General features: G+C 45.8%; 1 long non-coding RNA gene across 2 annotated transcripts in view; it reads right to left on the reverse strand.

The window, feature by feature from the left end:
• Window positions 1-18,728, reverse strand: part of LOC135318862 (uncharacterized) — a 389,897-nt gene extending 371,169 nt beyond the window's left edge. Inside the window, exons 1-3 of one of the 2 annotated variants that reach the window (XR_010377250.1) lie at window positions 18,555-18,728; window positions 10,968-11,120; window positions 10,111-10,218 (exon numbers count right to left, since the gene is read on the reverse strand). This is a non-coding gene — a long non-coding RNA (uncharacterized LOC135318862). Of the gene's footprint in view, window positions 1-9,664; window positions 10,219-10,967; window positions 11,121-18,554 lie in introns of those variants that run through there. The other variant, XR_010377249.1, reaches the window with a different exon arrangement.
• Window positions 18,729-19,866: the final 1,138 nt, after the last annotated feature.

Raw genomic sequence — 19,866 nt, forward strand, 5'->3', positions numbered from 1 at the left:
ACCCAAACTTTACTTCCCTTCTCCTGGCATCATTTTTGTTTGTTTTTTTCTGTAATTTCCTTGTTTTCTTTCATGTCATTTAGAGTATCATCTATTTTTATGTTTTAAGTTTACAATAATAAAATTTAGATGTTTTTCCATTTTAAATTGTGCAATTCAGGAGCATTAACTGCATTCATACTGCTGTGTAACCATCATCACTGTCTAGTTTCAGACTGTTTCTTTCCTCATAATAAAACCCTGTATCCAAAGCACACATTCTCTTTTCTCCCTCCCCCAGCCCCTGACAAGCCCTAATCCTATTTCTTTCTGTGTGTCTTTCCCTACCCTGGATGTTCCCTATCAATGAAATCATACAAAAGGTGGCTGTTTGTGTCTGCTCTCATATTTTAACAAGGGACTGTTGTTTTTTTTTTTTTACTTGAAGTAGCATTTTGGTTATTTGAAAGGGAAACCCAGGTGGATTAAACATGAGATGTACAAAATGAAAATTTTTAGTAACTATGTGCATAATCTCGAGATAGGCACTGCTATTCTATATGTGAAACCAGAGCCAGAAGGGAGATGCTTAGCTCTTCCTGTGGCAAAACATAACCTACAAAATAAAAAATAATAATATTCAAAAGCCATGAAAGACAAACCACAACCTGGAAAAATGATTTTTCATAACCTAAAGTCAGAGAAAGGTTTCACATCCCTGTGGTCCAAAAACTTCTTGAAACACTGTGTTCTAAACAGAAACAGAACAAACACATGCAATTCCAACAAGAGGCAATGCAGGTGGCCAGTGTATATTAGAGGTGCTTGACCTCTCATTTGAGGATGCACACAGATGTACACACTTTGGAGACAGCATTGGTCACCATCACACTGGCAGGACTTTAGCCTGGTGACAACCAGCTCTAGTGACAACATGAGGAGGCAGAGGCCACAGTAGATCCCCTGGAGGGAAGAGTGAGCAGACACTCCTCTCTGGGAGAACAGTATGCAGGATGAATTACAGTTCCACAAGTTCACCACTTTCCGAGTAGTGCTGATGCTTAGTGTTGATCATACTAAAATTCTTGCACAATTTTTCAAAGACGTCTTTTCAAGGATGTTCATCACAGTTCTGGTTTAACTAGTAGGAGACTGGAAGCAACACTAATGTTCATGGAGACGGGGTGGGATTCATCAGTTCCGGTTCACATGGAGGAATTATTGTTGTGCAGCTGGAAAAATGAGTGCTAGGTCTTTACCTGATGTCAAGGAAGCCCTCAGTTTGGATGCTTGTTAATCCATCATCTACATCCCAGATGCCATCTATGACCACATATGTGTCAAATCATCATAGATGTAAATGAATCTTGTGGTGTGTGAGAGACAGAGGCAGAGAGAATAAGAGAGATAGAGACTGAGAGATGTTCACCAAGCCATTCATGACGGTCACTTCTGGGGGTGGGATTTGCAAATCTCTGCACTTCTCCTTTAGGCAACATTTCAAGTGTTCATAATGTATCTATATTGATTTACTAATTCTAAGGTATTTAAAGCATATGTTACTTGAGATTCATTCATATTGAATCCACAGCATAAAGTTTATTATTTTTATTTTAAAGTATTTGTTACAAGTACAATCAGCATTTATGAGAGTAAAATGATAAATTCTAAAGAATTAAGAATCAGATAAAGAACAAAACCTTTTGGTGACTCAGACACAGGCCAGCTAGTTGGCAGCAAATGGCAGGGTGGGACAGGTTTCTCTAGAAGGTTGTGTATGTTCTGAATCCGCATCCAATAGAGGCAAGGAAAAATTACAAGACATGTACGCTGGAAACTACAACAGCTTGTTGAGAGTAATTAAGAAAGACCTAGCCCTATTTTAAAATTTGAAGGAGCCAAAGTGACAGAGTAGACAGACTCACAGCTTGACCTCTCCCACAAATACACAAAGAATTACATCTACAAAAACATTGAATTGCACAGAAACCTCCTGAATTCTGGCACAGTGTCTCTCATTTTGAAATACAGGAAGATTCTCACAAAATATGGTAAAGAATAAAAAGAAAAAAGACAAATTCAGTGCAGGACTGATCCTGCAGGGAAAAAGTAGCATAGGAAGAAAGGCACCCTCACACTGGGACACAAACTCTCTAGCTGGGAGATCAGCTAGGAAAGAAGCAGAGCTTCCAAGGTTTGGAGGAGATAGTGGCAACTGCATGGCAGGCAGAACTGGGGAATACTGACACAGAGGGTCCCTGTGATGACCAGCCCTAGACATGAACTAGCAGGGATGAGCCAGGACTGGCTACTGGAGTCAGTGAAGAGCCCAGGCAGAGGGCTGGGTCACACTGCAGAGAGGCAGCATCAGGAAACTAGAGGGCAGTGTGAGCTCTGGCTGTGTGTGTGTGTGTGTGTGTGTGGAACAGAACAGACTGAAACTCACATAAAAAAGCACCAATGTTGGTATAATGGGGGAGGAATGAAGCATGGCTGTGCCAAAGTCACTTTCTCCACTTGGCTCCATTGTTGGTGTGTTCTCATGAGAAGAGAAATGGGGCTTGGTCATAGCCAACACTGCTGCACAAAGGCAGAGCTGAATGTTGAATCCATATCCTGTGCCATTGCAACTTCACAGGCGGGACTGAGATTTGTTTACAGCCCCAGGAAGAGAGGGTGGATTTGCTCTCCCTGGTCACTTTGTGGATCCACACCTCTGGGACTTACAGGCAGTGAGTGGAGTTCTGACTCAAGAAGGGTGTCCAGTGAGGGTATTTACAACGGGGTGGTGTATGGTTCCATATGTGGATGCGGGATTGGGGTTTGAGCTGAACATGTAGTGGACCACAAATTCATGTGTGTGACTACACACTTGCTAAGGCAGGTCCAAGGGACTGACACTGCTGGATCTGCACTGATGTTTCCTGGGGCTCAGAACCTGAGGGGCACCAGAGTAGGTGGCTGACATTCCCAAAGCTAAAGCAGGGATAAAGCCAACATCAACAAATAGTACTTTGTAAGTCTGCATAACAAGTGACAGACAACACCACAGAGGGAACTCCCCAGTGGAAATCTCCTGCCTATTTTTCTTCACAACTGAAGTGCTCCCACCCTGCCTACTACACACCACAGCTCAGAAACGGGTCTAGAAGAAATACATAGAGCCAGAGAAATATAAGTAAATAAAGAAGCCGAGGAACCACTTTCAATTAAAAGAACAAGAGAAATCCCCTGAAAGAACAAACAGTAAAATAGACTGATAGTCTACTAAACTTCAAAAAGGGAATGATCAACACACTGAAAGAACTAAAAGAGACTATCAATATAGACAGAAAACTTTGAAAAGAAAATTTAAACTATAAAGAAGAGCTAGTTAAAAATAGAAAATTCAACTACAGGCAATCAAAAACAGACTAGATAATGCAGAGGAATGAATAAATGACTTAGGAGACAAGATAAAAGAAATAACCCAATACAGCAGACATAAAAGCCAATAAAAACCAATTAAAGCAAGATAATATAAAGTGCGCCAGCCTATGCATAATAGTGGGTCCCAGAAGGAGAAGAAAGAGAAAAGGGGATTGAAAATATAGTTAAAGAAATCATGACTGAAAACTTTCCAAACCTTAAGAAGGAAAGAATTATCCAAGTACAGGAGGCACAGAGGGTCCCAAACAAGAAGAAACCAAACAGACCTACACCAAGACATATTATAATTGAAATGGTTAAAGTTAAAGATAAAGAAAATATTCTAAAGGCAGTGAGAGAAAAACAAAATGTTAGTTACAAGGGAGCCCCATAAGCATTCAGCAGATTTCTCTACATAAAAACTTCTGGCCAGAAGGGAGTGGCAAGATATATTCAAAGTCCTGAATGAGAAAAGGCTGCAAACTAGGATATTCTATCTAGAAAGACTCTCCTTTAGAACAGAAAGAGAGAGAAAGAATTACACAGACAAGCAAAACTAAAAGAATTCAGCAGTACTAAATCTATGCTAAAAAAAAATTGAAAGTTCTAATCTAAATAAAACATAAACAGGAAGCTATAGAAATTAGGAAACCATAATTGGAAATGCAATAAATACAGTGAATTGCAAGGGAAAACATGAAGATATAAATAAGTCAGTAAGTCAATAAAGAAAGCAAGAAAGAAAGAGAGAATAGCAAAATCATAAAAGGTGAAAGAGGAGAGCAAGAGAATATAGATTTTGTCCCCTTTCTTTTTTTTTTTCTTCTTTCTTTTTGTCTTCTTTCTTTTTAGGATGCACTTGAGCCTACATGACTATCAACTAAAACCAAACAGATGAAGTAAGGGGTTACCATACTTGAAAGACAAGATAATCACAAATCAGAAGTATATAAAGAGTCATAAAACCCAAAAAGAAACCAAGCTTATAGAAAAGAAATTTATCATATGACAAAAATGAAAAAAAAAAAAATTAAAAGAAAGAAACAAATAAGAAATACCAAATCAACTGGAAAACAAATTTCAAAATGACAATAAAACCACATCTATAAAATAACTACTATAAATGTCAATGGACTAAGTGTTCCAATCAAAAGAAAAAGTGGAGGAGGAGGAAAGATGGTGGAGTAAAAAAGATGCTCAGAGCTCACCCTCTCCCACAAATTCACCAAGAGTGACATCCACAGACACACCCACCACCCAGAAGACCTGCTGAACTTTGACAGAATATTGCCTTCTTCAAAAGATAAAATTTTCCACAAATCTGGTAGGAGAAAAGAAGAAAAAGGAAAATAGTTCAGGACCATTCCAATGAGGAGGGAGCTGCAAAGGAGTAATAGCAGTAATACACTGGGCCTACCCAACTCCAATGGCGAGTTCAGCAAGATGGAGAGGGAACATCTGCGGCTCCGATCTGTACAGAATAGCCTTTGACTGACAGAACTAAGTTAATTGGGCACAAAGAGTCCCAATGATCCCCAGCCCTAGACGTGTACCAGCAGAGGTGGGATGGGACAGGCTGTCTGAGTCGAGCAGAGGATTCGGGCTGACTGTACAGAGGAAACCTTGGGGGACTGCAATGTTCTGTGTGCCATGGCTGGGAGAGTATACAGATTAGATCAGCCTGGGTCCCCCATAAAATCCAAAAAAAAAAAAAAAAAAAGGCAAAGCAACACTGCTGGTGTGCCCTGGGGGGAAGGGGATCCGTAGCCTTTGTTTCCACAGACCCACAGTGCCATTATTTGAGACTTCTTGGGAGAAGAGAGTCAAGGCTCAGCCATAGCCACCATATTTTCTGGTTCATGGTTCCCAGGTGAAGGAGGGGTCAAAAGCCGAATCCCTACCTAGGGGCTCCACAACCTCATAGGTGGGACTGAGATTTGTTTACAGTCCCAAGCAGAGGGGACCATTACACACTGATGCCTCTCTGAATTGGCTTTTCTAAGACAAATGGACAAGAAGCAGTGTTCTGGAACAGAGCAGGGATGAGGGCTAGTGCAGCTGTTTTCTCTGAGTCCACCTATGAAGCATGGACCTAATGCGGCAGGGGAGCTACCTGCCAACTACCTTGCACAAGTGTGGTGCTGGGACCAGGCATCTGGTGGGGGTGCAGACCACCCACAAACTGATGCTGGGACACAGACCAGGAGCACGACTGGAGGGCCTCTGGAACCAGCAAGTGGAGTTTTCACAGCAGGATATGGGCAGGAGTGTGACAACCACAGGAAAAAAAGGAGCTCCTGCTCAATAGCCAGGGCAGACTCAGGCCACCAGAACACCAGCCACACCACCAACAAAGGGGATAACAGGCAATAGGCATGGAAGGAAGACTTGGCAACCACCCATAATTAAAAACAACCTTATGACAAAATTATTAAGAGTGCATATTCTTGGAGAAAGGCCAAGATAGTGGAGTAGAAGGATACTTGTATCTTATCCTCTCCAATAAATACACCAAGACTGATATTCACAGACACACCCATCCACTCAGAACATCTGCTGAACTTTGATAAAACATTGCCATCTTCAAAAGACGAAATATGCCACCAATCTGGTAGGAGAAACGGAAAAAAGAAGGAAGAAAATGCAAAATGGCTTGGGGTTGGTCCTTTGAAGAGGGAGCAGCAAAGGAGGGATAGTGCTGGTTGACTGGGTCTCCCCCTTTCCTACGGAGAGGTCAGCAGGATGGACAGGGAACCTCTGAGGCTCAGATGTGTACAGAACCGCCCTTGACTGACAGAATTAAGTTATATGGGCACAAAGGGTGTCAACAACCCCCAAACCTAGAAGTGAATCAGGGATGGGAAGGGACAGGCTGCTGGATACAAGCAGACTCTGGTTGACTGTACAGAGGTAACCCTGGGGGACTACAGTGTGCTGTGGACAACTGCTTGGATTGTATACAGATCAGAACAGCCTGGGCCCCCCATAAAATAAGAAAAAAAAATAAAGCAAAGCAACTTTGCTGGCTTGCCTGAGGGAAGGGGAGGTTTGTCCTTTGTCTCTGCTGACCCACAGCAACATAACTGGTGATTTCTCAGAAGAAGAGTGATGAGGCTCAGCCACAGCCATCATACCCACCCAGGCAGAGGCAGGGTTGAAACCTGAATATGTACCTGGCAGTTCTGCAGCCTCATAGGTGGGACTCGGACTTGTTTACATCCCCAGACATATAGGAAGGTTCTGTCCTGGTGCGTCTATGAACTCGCACCTCTAAGACAAATGAACAAGGAGCAGAGTTCTGGCAAAGAGCAGGGACTAGGGCTGGTGTGGCCATTTGCCTCAAGCCCACCTACAAAGTGTGGAAAAGATGTGGAGTGGGGAGTAGCACTGAACAGGGGAGCAACCAACCCAACTACTGTGCAGGACTGCTGCACCTGGACACGGCATTGGGAAGGGGCACACCCTGCCCACCTACCATGCAGGAGAGCAGCACCAAGATGCAGCATTGGGAGGAGATGTGACATGTCTACCTACAGGCACTGGGAGCAGCACAGACCAAGGGTGTGACCAGAGGGTCTCTGGAACCAATGAGCTGAGTTCATGAAACAAGGCAGGGGCAGGAGCTGTGACAACCACAAAACAAATAGGAGTCCCCATTCAATAGTCAGGGTAGGCTCTGGTTAACAGGTTAACGGCCACATCCGTAACCAAAGGGATAACAGACAAAAGGCACAGAAGTAAGACTTGGCAACCACACTTATTTAAGAAAGACCTCTTGATAAAATTATTAAGGGCACACAATCTCCACGGGAACATCCTCTCTTCTTTTTCTGTTCCATTTTCTTTTACTTTTTAAATGTTACTTCTTAAATAATTTTTATATTTCTATTTTTAATCACTTTTAAATTTTTCTTTTAAAATACTAATATTATTATCTTTCAATTTGTCCAATTTCATTTTTATCTTTGTTTTGTGCTTCTGTTATGATGATACTCTGTTCTCAAATATTTTTCTTCCTTTAATGTTTTAAAAATTCATCCCAACTCAATTGTTATCTTGTTTCAATATGTTCTTCTGTTATTGATTATACTGCTTTTAAAACTAATTTCTTTGTGCTTAGTTTTATTTCTGCATCCACTTTATATAAATAAATAAACTCCTAAAGGACGACAGTAGATAACTGATACTCCATAAGCCATAGTGCCAGAGAGATATAAGCAAGATGAAGAAGCAGAGCCACCTCTCTCAATTAAAAGAACAAGATAAATCCCCTGAAAGAACAATCAATGAAATAGACATTGATAGTCTACTAGATGATTTCAAGAAAGGAGTGATCAAAGTACTGAAGAAACTAAAAGAGATTGTCTATAGAGACAGAGAATATGTCAAAAAATGAAATTGAAACTCTAAAGAGGAGCCAGTGAAAATTGGAAAACTCATTTGCTGAGATGAGAGTTGAGCTAAAGGCTGTAAAATGTAGGCTAGATAATTGAGAGGAATGAATATGTGACTTAGAAGACAGGACAACAGAACAGCTGAGAGAAAACAAATAAAAACCAATGAAAGCAATATAAGGGACCTATGGAATAACATAAAGCATGCCAACCTACTCATAATGGGGGTCCCAGAAGGAGAAGAAAGAACAAAGGGGATTGAAAAGGTATTTGAAGAAATCATGACTGAAAACTTCCCAAACCTAAAGAAGGAATCAGATATCCAAGTACAGGAAGCACAGAGCGTCCCAAACAAGGAGGTCCCAAACAGACCCACACCAAGACATATTACAATTAGGATGACCAGGTTTGAGAATAGGAAATGATTCTAAAGGCAGAAAGAGAAAAACAAAGAATGAGATACAAGGGAACCCCCATAAGATTTTCAGCTGATTTCTCTACACAAACAGTACAGGCCAGAAGGGAGGGGCAAGGAATATTCAAAGTCCTGAATGAAAAAATGATGCAGCCTACGATACTTTATCCAGCAAGGCTATCCTTTAGAATAGAAGGAGAGATAAAGAACTTCACAGACAAGCAAAAACTAAAAGAATTTAGCAACACTAAACCTATGCTAAAGGAAATATTGAAAGACTTACTCTAAACAGAAAAGAAGCAGGATGCAACAAAAAGGAGAAAACCATGATTGGAAAGGTGATTGCTACAATGAATTACAACAGAATAAACATGAAATCATAAAAGAGGACATCTAAATCATTAAGGGTGGGGGAGGCGAACAAGAAAATCTACAGGTTTCTCTCTCTCTCTCTCTCTCTCTCTTTTGTTCTTGGTAGGATGAGTTTGAGCTTATATTACTATCTGTTTAAAACAAACAGATATAGTAATGGGTTAATATATGTACAAAGTAGGGTAACCACAAGCCAAAAAGTTACAATAGAGTCACAAAACTAAGAAGACACCAAGATAATAAAAAGGAAAATTACCAAACCACAAAAAGAAAATGAAAGGAACAAAGAGGAAATACAAAATCAACTGCAAAACAAAGTTCAAAATATAATAAACACATATCTATCAATAATTATTATAAATGTCAATGGACTAAATGCTTTAATCAAAGGATATAGAGTGCAGAGTGGATAATAAAGCAAGTATCTACAATACACTGTATACAAGAGACCCACGTTAGGGAGAAGGACACACATAGATTGAAAGTGAGAGGATTGAAAAAGATATTCCACAAAAATGGAAATGACAAGAAAGCAGGAATATCAACAGTGATTTCAAATAAAATAGACTTTAAAACAAAGATTATAAAGAAAGATTAAGAAGGACATTTTATAATGATTAAAGGAGTCATAGATGAAGATGTTACACTCATTAACATATATGAACCCAACATAGGAGCACCTAAATACATAACAGATAAAAAGGGAATATTTGATCGGAATACAGTCATGGTAGAAGACTTTAACTATCCATTAACATCACTGGACAGATCTTCCTTACATAAAATTAATAAGACAACATAGAAATTAAATGATAAAATAGAACAATTTGTCTTGGTTAATATTTTGAGAACATTATATTTCCCTAAAATAGAATATACATTCTTCCCAAGCGCACGTACCACATTTTCTAGGATAGATCATATACTTTGGCACAAAAGAAGCATTAACAATTTGAAGAAGATAGAAAATATTTGAAGCAACTTTTTCTGAACCCAATACCATAAAACTAGAAATTAACTACAGAAAAATAAAGGAGAAATAAATGACAGCATGGAGATTAAACAGCATACTATTTAAAAAAAAATGGGTGGATAATGAAATCAAAGAAGAAATAAAAAAACACAGTGAGACAAATGATGATGAAAACACAACCACACAGAACCTGTGGGATCCAGAAAAGGCAGTGCTTAGAGGGAAGTTTATAGCGAATCAGGTCTACCTCAAAAAAGAGGAAAAACTGCAATAAACAATCAAACTTACCACCTAAAAGAATTAGAAAAAGAAGAGCAAAAAATAACAAAAGTAAGCAGAAGGAAGGAAATAATAAAGATCAGGGAGGAAATAAATAAAATAGAGATATTAGAAACATTTGAAAAAATCAAGCCAAGAGATGGTTTCTTGAAAGAGTAAACACAATTGACAAAATTATGCTCTATGCTGGAAATTGACACAACAATGCAAACTGACTATAACTCAATAAAATAAAAATTAAAAAATAAATATATTAACAAAAGAAAAAAGAAAAGGTAGTTTCTACTCACCAGACTGGAGGAGGGGACTGCACCCCATGCGGGGTCACACCCCATGGGAAAGCCTGGGGTAAGGATCGGAGGAGCAGGGTGCTGTGGACAGGATCTGTCACAGGGTTTCTGCAGGAGGGGAGGGTGAGGCATGTGAGCAGGCTGAGGACTGGCCATTTGAGTAAGTTCATGGGCTCTGGGGTGGAGGGGCTCCCCCAAGTGTCTGGACTTGACTCTGGGTGAGTTGGGCAGGTGGACAGTGGCTCAGTGTGAGTCCAAGTCCAGTGGAGGGGGTAGTGTGTTAGATCTAGAAGGACTCCTTCTGGGGTGGGAAGGCCCATAATGGAGGCAGGAGGCCAAGCCCAGGTGACTGAGAACAGTGTGTGTCCTGCATAGGCCTGCAGGGCAGACGAAAGCATCCAGTCTACAGAAGGTGGAAACATGGTCCATACAAGGGCACAGCTCAGATGTCACCCCCTCAGAGGAGCCTTCCTTGCCTGCACAGTCTACAGGGACAGCCTCTTCCACGCACATCTCCAAAGCAGACACCTGCTCCATCTCCTGCATAGCATTCAGGAACCGGGCCCCTGCTCCACGCCCAGCCATGGTTCTGCTGCCCTGAGGAAAAGCCCTCACAGGAGCCATCAAGCCCTGCACGACCTGGGCCCCACCTCTCTGTCTCTTCTGCCACCACTGTCTCCACCTGACCCTCTTCTCCTCCACTCCTGCACTCCCCCAGCCCTGTGTGCTCTCCAGAGCACGTGTCCCTCCTAACATGCTGTGTGTGCTCACTGTGTCTCATCCACTGCATGCCTCCCACCCAGGTCAGTATCCAGTGCACAGTAGGGCTCAGTAAGTAGAGAATGAATGACTCTTACCATCACTGCTGGGAAGACCTTTGTCTGTGGCCTACAGTGATCACACACACGTCACACATTCGCTGAGGTCCTACTGTGTGTTGGGCGGGTTCCATATACCGGGCACAGCAGGGAGTGAAGCAGGCAGGTCTCCATTCTCATGCAGCAGACAGCCTGGTGGGGGACACAGAGAAAATTAAGTATAATATACACAATGTCCGGAGGCGATATGTTCCATGGAGAAAAATAAGGTCAGGGAGGACATTTGAGCAGATTCCTGAAGGTGTTCAAGAAGCAGGCGGAGAGAGATCCTGGCTGAAAGAGCAGCCAGCGCAAAGGCCCTGAGGCCACAGTGGGATGCGCGTGGAGGGTCTTAGTTATCCATGCGAGTTCTTAGTCCTGCCTTGAGTACGTATGTTGCTTTTATTTGTAAACCTTGATTTCACCTTTAAAGCAAATTAAACTGCATCATCAATCTGCATAATTTAGCCAATTCTGTTTCAGGTGTTGTGGGCACAATGGCGGGCTAGTTACTTGGGTTGGTAAAGAATTACCAGCGTCTGAGAAGGGTCTAGGAAAGTTTAATAGGGACACTGCTATAGGCATCATCAGGCCACACAGGCAAGAGGTGCCTACACGAGCGCCAAGGTTGAGTGTGTGGGGTCTGTTATTGGGGGGGTGCTATTCACACAAGGAGGAGGGGGCTGCATGATCAATTCATGCACAGGTACCTGGTTGGTTGTGAAATCTGTCAGGGGCTTCTCTGAACAACAGGCTTTACCACTTTAATAAGGGCAGGATGTGAGGCCTCTCTTCCTGGGGCAATGAGTTTTCATAGGGTAAACACACAGCAAGAGAAGATGTTTTATAGCTTGTGGAAATGCAGGTGTGCAAAGGGTCCTGCAGTGGGGAGTGGGAGGTAAGGTGCCACTGGGCTCTAGGCACACAGAGAGCCCAGGGGTGAGGGTGTATGACTCTAAAGAGTGCCACCTGGCTTCACACCAGGGACTTTATGTGAAAACAGGAGAATCTAGGTTGTCAGCACGTGTCTACTCAGTGACCTCCCTAAGCCTAGCTCTGTCAGGCACCAGGTAGCTGTGAAATGAACATGAAGGTCCCCACCCTGAGGACCCCAATGAATGAACATCTTGACATCCTCAAGCCCCTTCCCCTGCACCACCACCCCACCTCATCTGGGTCTCAGGCTCTGACACTGATATCAGTGGCACCTTTGTTCCCTATATCCAGCTCTTCTGGACGTCTCTGTGATGAGCTGTTCCATGTCAGCGAGCCCCAAACTGAGCTCTGCCTTTACCCCATGAATGCTTCCTCCCTGTGAAGCCCCTTGTGAAGGAGCCACCACTAGCAGGATCCTTCAGCCCTGAGTCTCTGCCTTCCCCACCCCTCCGATTTCCCCCAGCCCATGATCCCCTCTGGAGGTCCCTATTATCCTCTCCCTCCCACTTCAGTCTTGGGCTGCACACCAAATCCCTCTTCACAATCTCCCACAAGACAGGTCCAGGTCCACTTGGGGACACTGAGGTGACACAGGTGGGTGTTGCTGGGAATGAAGAGCAGGATCCTGGAGCAGAGGAGAGGCAAGGGCTCCCAATCCACCAGAACACAGGCTAAAGTGGGGGCAAGACACCCATAAAGGGTGAGGCAGGCATCACACTGCAGACCCGCCCTCTGCTCCCCCAGGGTGCCCTGTGTTTCCTGCTTTGGCCTGGGGGACTTCCCCCTCACTCTCTGTTAGAGGGGTGCCCATTCATTCATTCACACCCTCATTCACCATGTACATGGGTCCTGCTCAGTGCCAGGCCTCAGCTGGATGACAGCTCATCCTTGGGGACACAGCTCAGATCTCACCTCCTCCATGAAGCACTTCTGGATTCCCACCCCTCCTGAAGTTCCTCTGGCCTCAGTTGGGACCACTAGGGCTGAGACCACACTCTGATTACCCCCCAAGTCTGTGATCTCTGTGAAAGCCCTGGGCCCAATGTGGAAAGAGACTCAGAAAAATGGGGCCAAAAGGGGCTAAGAAAAATGTTATTAGTTCTCTATTACAGAGAAGGGCACTGAGCAGAGAGAGGGCAGTGTCCAACCAAAGCTACAGAGGAGGGTCTCATTGAGCCCTCCCTTGGCCCTGTTACTAGTTCTCTGTTACAGATGAGGACACTGAGCCACAGAGAGGGAGCAGAGCCCTGCTATAGCCTTGGCCCCACAGCCTGTGTCCTTTATGACTAGCTCCATGCTGCCAGCAGGGGTATGGGCCTGGAATGGAGGTTGAAAGCAGCCTGACCCCCAGGACCCCTTCATACACAAAGTCAGTCTCAGGAAACACCCCTCAAGACCTACTCTACACCCCTGGGATTGGGACCTGATTGCTGTTCCTGGAAGCTGGCTGGGCTTCCCTGTGAATTGGCCCAGGAGATGCTTGGGACAGACACAGGGCCCCTGAGGCTCCCTGTCCCCAGATGAGCAGCTCTGGTCCCCTTGACTGTCCCTGGCAGAGGCCTGATGACATAAGGTGTTGGCCGGGTAGCCAGCTGTGGAGATGAGGAAATGGGAGCAACATGCAGGTACATGCAGAGGTCCAGGTATTCACTCAACAATCATTGATTCAGGCCTTGCTGTGTGGCTTGCCTGGGCCCAGGCCTGGGTGTCCAATAGTGAATACAGTCAACCCCTTGAGCCTTCTGGGAAAGCAGTGCTCAGAGAAACGGGCCCTCAGTGCCCCCATCCTGCTCCCCTTGAACAATCACACTGAGATGAGGCTGCAGCCATGGGTCCCAGTGGAGGGTGAAGGGAGGAAGGAAACCCAGAGTGGGCACTGACCATGAGCCTGGACACTGGAACCAGATGGCCTGGGCTCTGTAATCTGGGGTGGTCACCTCCCCTGTTCTCTCTGTGCCTCAGTTACTTCTTCTGCAGAAATGGTTGATAACGCCTGTCCCTGCCCCACAGATTTTCATGAGGAGTCAGTGATCTTCTCTTATGCGTGTAGGACAGTGCCTGGCTATGGGTAAGGATCCTGCTCACCTCACAATAGTCTGTCCCACTTTAAAGATGAGAAAGCCAAGGCTAAGGGGGTTATGAGACCAGCCTGGGCTAGCCCCCTTCTCATGCTCTGCTGTCCAGGTCTCCTGCTTTTACATCATCCCTCTGCCCCCATATCCACCCAGCAAGGTAGGTGCTGAGAATCTGAGCAAATCAGAGTATGAATGGAGGCACACCCTCTCCCCAACTTGGGCTCTTGGGGCGGTGGGCAGGATGGGGATATCGGGCTCCCCCAGACTGTCCAGGAGGCCCAGCATGTCCGTCACCTCATTTCCACTCAACACGGAGTAGGTGTGTGTCCAAGGGCCAGAGGGCGATGGAGTAACCCAGGGTGGGTGGATGCTAGGTAGGTGTGGGAGGCACAGAGTGGCCCCTGGAAGACAGTGTCCAGGCAGCCAAGGTGTAGGGAATGAGGGTGCCCAGAAGGGGCAGAGGACAGAGTCCAGCCTGGACACCACCCCCTGCTGGACCCTGATCTGGGGTGAGAATTGGGACAAGCCAGGGCCCCGCTAGGACTCCTCATCCAGCAAAGAGGTGAGGAAAAGTTAAGGAGACAATGGAGGCTGACCCCACCGTGCTCCCTGTGTGAGGGCGCTGCTTCCAGGATCCTGGAGTTTCCTTAGACCTTTGTGAAGTGGCTGCTGTTTCCAGCCCCATGTGGGCAGAAGGACTGAGGCAGGGAGGACAGAGTGACTCAGGACAGAGCTAGGATTCATCCAAGAGTGTGTGCTGGGCCTCTCGCTGAGAGCAGCCTCTGGGCATCATGGACTCAGGAAGTGTCTTGTCCTCCCTCTTAAGGCTCCTGGCATGTTAGGCAGGAAAGGTCCCAGTGCCCATACCTGGGCCTCTCTGGGTGATGCTGACATGTGGGATCATGATGGTCCTGGGAAAGGAGAGAGAATGTAGGCTGGGCGTCAGGTCTGCATCAGACCCTAATGATGCCCCTAATGTTGTGTGACCTGGAAACTCCCTGACCTCTCTGTGCCTGGCTTTCCAGCTCTGACTCAGAGGACTGCTGTGCTTGGCACACAGTAGGACCTCAATCAGAGGAAAAATCCAGCCCTTCGCCAGGAACCTCTCCTCTTACATGCCCAAAGCTAAGCCCATGTGGCACACATCACCAGAGCTGATACTTGACAAACAGGGCAAGTGAAATCCAGCAACCCCTCCCTCCTGCCTGAGGCCCTTCCCTCCTCAGTGACAGTGGCTCAGAGCAGGTCTCTGCATCCCAGAAGTCTGAACTGAGCCTTGTGACCTGGAGGAGTCCCTGTTCCACATAACTTTGTTTCCAGGTCCTTCCAACAAGACACAAGAGCACCTGGTCAGTCTCTTAGCTGCAAGGTCCTCCCTTTGCAAATTCCCCCATCACATCCGGGCTAGAAGATGTGAGTTCCAGGGCACATGACCATCCAAATGATGACTTCAGGGAAACATCCCTGCCCACACTGCACTCTTCAGAGCCCACCTTCTAAAAGAAGGGGTAGTGACCCACGGTTGTGCACAGTTTTATCACAACACAGCCCTCACCCACCCACCATTGGAAACATGTGAGAAGCAGAGATTCCCAAGTGCCTGGACCCCTGTCATCCAGAAAGCAGAGGTTAGGGTAACAGATAGAAGGGGAGAAAGTACTTTCATACTATATATCTGATAAGGGGTTAACACCCAAAACATATAAATAACTCTTACAATTCAACAGCAAAAAAACAAGCAATCTGATTTAAAAAGTGGGCAGAGGAACTGAATAGACATTTTTCCAAAGAAGACACACAGATGTCTAACAGGTACATGAAAAGGTGCTCAACATCACTCACCATCAGGGAAATGCAAATCAAAACCACAATGAGATATCCCCTCCCACCTGTCAGGGTGGGTGTCATCAAAATACAAGAGATAACAAGTGATGGTGGTGGTGTGAAGAAAAGGGAAACTTCTGCAATGTTGGTGGGAATGTAAATTGGTGCCATCACTCTGGAAAAGAGTAAGAAGACTCCCCCAAAATTTAAAATTAGAACTTCCGTATGATCCAGCAAGTCCTCTGCTGGGAATATATCCAAAGGAAATGAAATCACTATGTCAATGAGACAACTGCACCCTCACGTTCACTGTATCATTATTTACAATAACCAAGATATGTAAACAACCTAAGTGTCCATCAACAGATGAATGGATACAGAAAACGTGACGCATATATATGTATATATAATGGAATCTTATTCAGACATTAAAAAAATGAAATCCTGCCATTTGTGACAACTTGGATGGACCTTCAGGGTATTATGCTAAGTGAAATAAATAAGACAGAGAAAGACAAATACCTATGATCTCATTTATATGTGGAATCTACAAAATAAACCGAAACCCATAGAAACAGAGATCAGGTTGGTGGTTGCCAGAGGTGAGTCAGGGGGTGATTGAAATTCGGGAAGATAATCAAAATGTACAAACTTCCAGTTAGAAGATAAACAAGTCCTGGGGACATAATGTACTGCAAGGTGACTGTAGTTAACAATACTGCGCTGTGCATTTGATAGTTGTTAAGAGAGTACCTCTTAAAATTTCTGATCACAAGGAAAATAGTGTGTGACTATGGGTGATGACAGACGTCAAGTAAACTTAATGCAGTGATCATTTCACAATATGCACATGTAACAAGTCATTATGCTGCACACCTAAAGCCAACAAAGTTATGTGACAATTGTATCTCAGGAATACTTATCCCAGGAAGTGGGGGTGCGAGCCTGGATTACCTACTGCAGGAGCTGCCTTTGCCCTCCAACAGCAGAGGGTGGTAGTTGTGACAGGGACTGTAGGTCCCTCAAAGCCTAGAATGTTTACTGTCTGGACCTTCACAGGGAGAGTGTGCAGACCCTGCCCTGGAAGACGGTGGTCATGGCAGCAACAACGGCCTGCCTGTGTGCAGGCTCAGCCCAGACAGCTCCTGTGCTCTGCTGTCACCGCATTTACTTCCCTCCACACCCTCAGAGGGAGAGGCTTCAATGTTCCGATTTTACACATGAGAAAACTGAGGCTCATTTGCTTTGAATTATTGACCAAGTGGTGGGGGAAGCTTTGAACCCCAGTGTTCTGATTTCAAAGCCACATCTCAGTCCTGATTTTTAGAAGGTGGAGGTCCAGGCACTGGGGACCCTCCACCTTCCTCACTTGTAGTCTTACTCTAGGGCTGCCATCCCCGAGGTGTCTGGGTGAACACATTTAATCCGCTTACTCTGCACCAGCTGAGCCCTTGGCTGCCAGTCTGTTGTCGCTGCCTGACACCAGCTGAGTTTTACAAGTGAACCATCACCCCCTGCCAGCCCACCTGCCATGCCATGTGGGGCAGACCACTCCTAGCCTGGTCATTCTAAACCCTTAGCTCACACATTTGCACAACTGCATCGAAAGGGTCCTACTCCCTGTGTGGAGGTATTGACAAGGGGAAGGGAGGGGAGTTTTGGGTGGCCCCTTACTCTGAAGGTGACACATGACAGGAACATATTCATGTCCATAATGGCACTCAATTTGAAGCTAAGAACATGGTCACAGCGAGGGGTAAAAGCTGAGAGGCTACAAGGCTGCTGAGAAAGGGGCTTGACTATTGAATTGTAAATGTGTAATTTAATTTAAAAATTAGCCCCCTGGGTGATAAGAATTTGCCCCTAAGGCCAGAATTGGCCACCTGACACCTGGGAACCCCTCAATTCCAGGATGTAATCATCTGAGCATGGAGGGGGCTTAAATTGGGGTGCTGTCCTCCCAGTCATGGTGCACCTGCCCACGTATGCACCCATGAACTGCATTTCTCACACATCAAGGCACCTCTCATGCCCTCCCAAGGAGGTCCAGGTCATAAGGAAGGGATGACAGACTGTGAGGTCACACGTGTGCCCCTGCAGTGGTGAATGTTGTATAGGGAAGAGCCACCCCCCACTCTCACCTCCAGGAGGGGTGCTGGAGGGAGCAGGACTCCTGAGCCCCTAGGCTTAGCAAGCATCCTGGCTGAGGGTGGGGAGGCTGTCCACTCTGAAGTCATAGGTCAGATGGTAGATTGGGGTCCCACCCCCACAGCTCACCAGTGAGACCGTCTAGTCTGTTTTCTCTGTAAACTGGAACCCAGTCACCCTCACCCTCAGAAGTGGGGGCAGCCTGTGTAAATTAAAACACAAAGCCCTGGGCTGTTTCAGGTGCCCGGGGGTGTCCAGCCCCCCTAGGCCGGGCAGGTGGGAGAGGAGATGTATGAGTTCGCAGGTGTGAGAGCAGAGCTGAGACTTGGCTGAGTGCATGCACTCTAATATCCAGGAACTGCGAGCTACCACTAGCAAATCTGTTCACTGAGGCCATGTGTACTCTCCCTTGTCATTTACAATCCCCTGTTTGAACAGAGGCCTCTGGAGTCTACTAGCCACATTGTTGCCTGTCACCACACTGTTGCAGTTCCAGGGTCTCCATTTAGCCAGCTTGAAGGAATATTCAATCTTTTTCTTAAAACCAGTGACAGAAAACCAAAGTGGCTTAAAGAAGCAAACAGGGCAGGAGAGAATGACTTACCTAACTGAGACATCCACAGGGAGATAGCTTCAGGCAGGGCTGTACCTGGTGCTCAGTGACATCAGCAGAAGTCATCCTTCCCCACCTCTGGGCTCTGCCACTGGTGTCATCTTCACATGGCTCTGCCTTTATGAGAGCAAGATAGTCACCAACTGCCACAGGCTGACATCAGCACCCCTCAACTCCCAACTGAAATAGAACTTCTCTGCTCCCAGGATTCCAGTAACTAGGGCTGACCTCTGTGGAGCCTGATTGGGCTGGTGCCCAGCCCTGAGCCAATCACAGTGGCCAGGGAGGATGGAAAATGCTGATTGGCCAGATCAAGGCCATGTGACCATCCTCTCCAGGAAACCTGTGAGCTGTTCACCTGTTTTCAGGTTGGGAGAGTGTGATGTCTCCCAGAGGATCCTGCTACTAGTACAACCTGCAGGTGGCACAATGAGCTGAAATGAGCCTGTCAGCTTGGTGACATGTGACAGGTCACTTAGTGGTTCCCTGCTCCAGGGAGGGAGGCATGTCCAAACAGTATTGGGGCTTCAGAGCCAGAATGTAGTAGAAAAGCCTCCGAGTCTCCCAAAAGGTGGGAAAGTGAGCAGTGACACTGGAAAGGCACTCCTCTCTGTGGCCCTTGGCTTTCTCCTTGTTACAGTGGAGAGTGCAGTGTTGCCCCTGACAGCCCCCTTCCCTGCTGGGAGGCCTTTGCAACAGGTCGAGAGTGCTTGGAAAAGCCCACTTATTCTGAGGAACTGTTATTGCTCCTGGTGGCATTATTATTTTCATGTCACTTGTGAGGTGGGCCCTGAGGGGTCCCTGATCTGGGGGCACAGACACCCACAGAAACTTGGCCCAGTATTGCTGTTCATTCAACAATGACTTACCGAGCACCTACTGTGTGTCAGATTCCCAGGGTAGAGCAGTGGTGTTGACAGGAAAAGCCCCTGCCTCACCTCATCTCTGCATCCCAGGTGGGGTCACCAGAATGGGAGTTCAGGAAGCAGAGGACATCGCCGAAGCCTTGTGGGAACCCCTGGGTTTTTCTCTGTGCTGAGGGCACTAGCAGCACACCGATTGTGGGACTCAGTACACACAGGACCTAGCATTGATAGTTAAAGGAGAGAGGCATTTCTACAAGCCCATCCTCACTAACCCCAGGCTCTGGAGGGCAGCTCAAGTCTGCTCAACCTCAGGGGGCATCTTCCACCATCCTGATCACCCTCTGGTATTACTCCGCGCTCAGATACACTTTTCCCTGTGGCAGCTACACTCAGAATATGTGTTTGTTTCTCTCCCATGTGGTTAAGTGGACTTCAGA

The sequence above is a fragment of the Camelus dromedarius genome, chromosome 22, assembly GCF_036321535.1.
Source record: "Camelus dromedarius isolate mCamDro1 chromosome 22, mCamDro1.pat, whole genome shotgun sequence".
NCBI lineage: Eukaryota > Metazoa > Chordata > Mammalia > Artiodactyla > Camelidae > Camelus > Camelus dromedarius.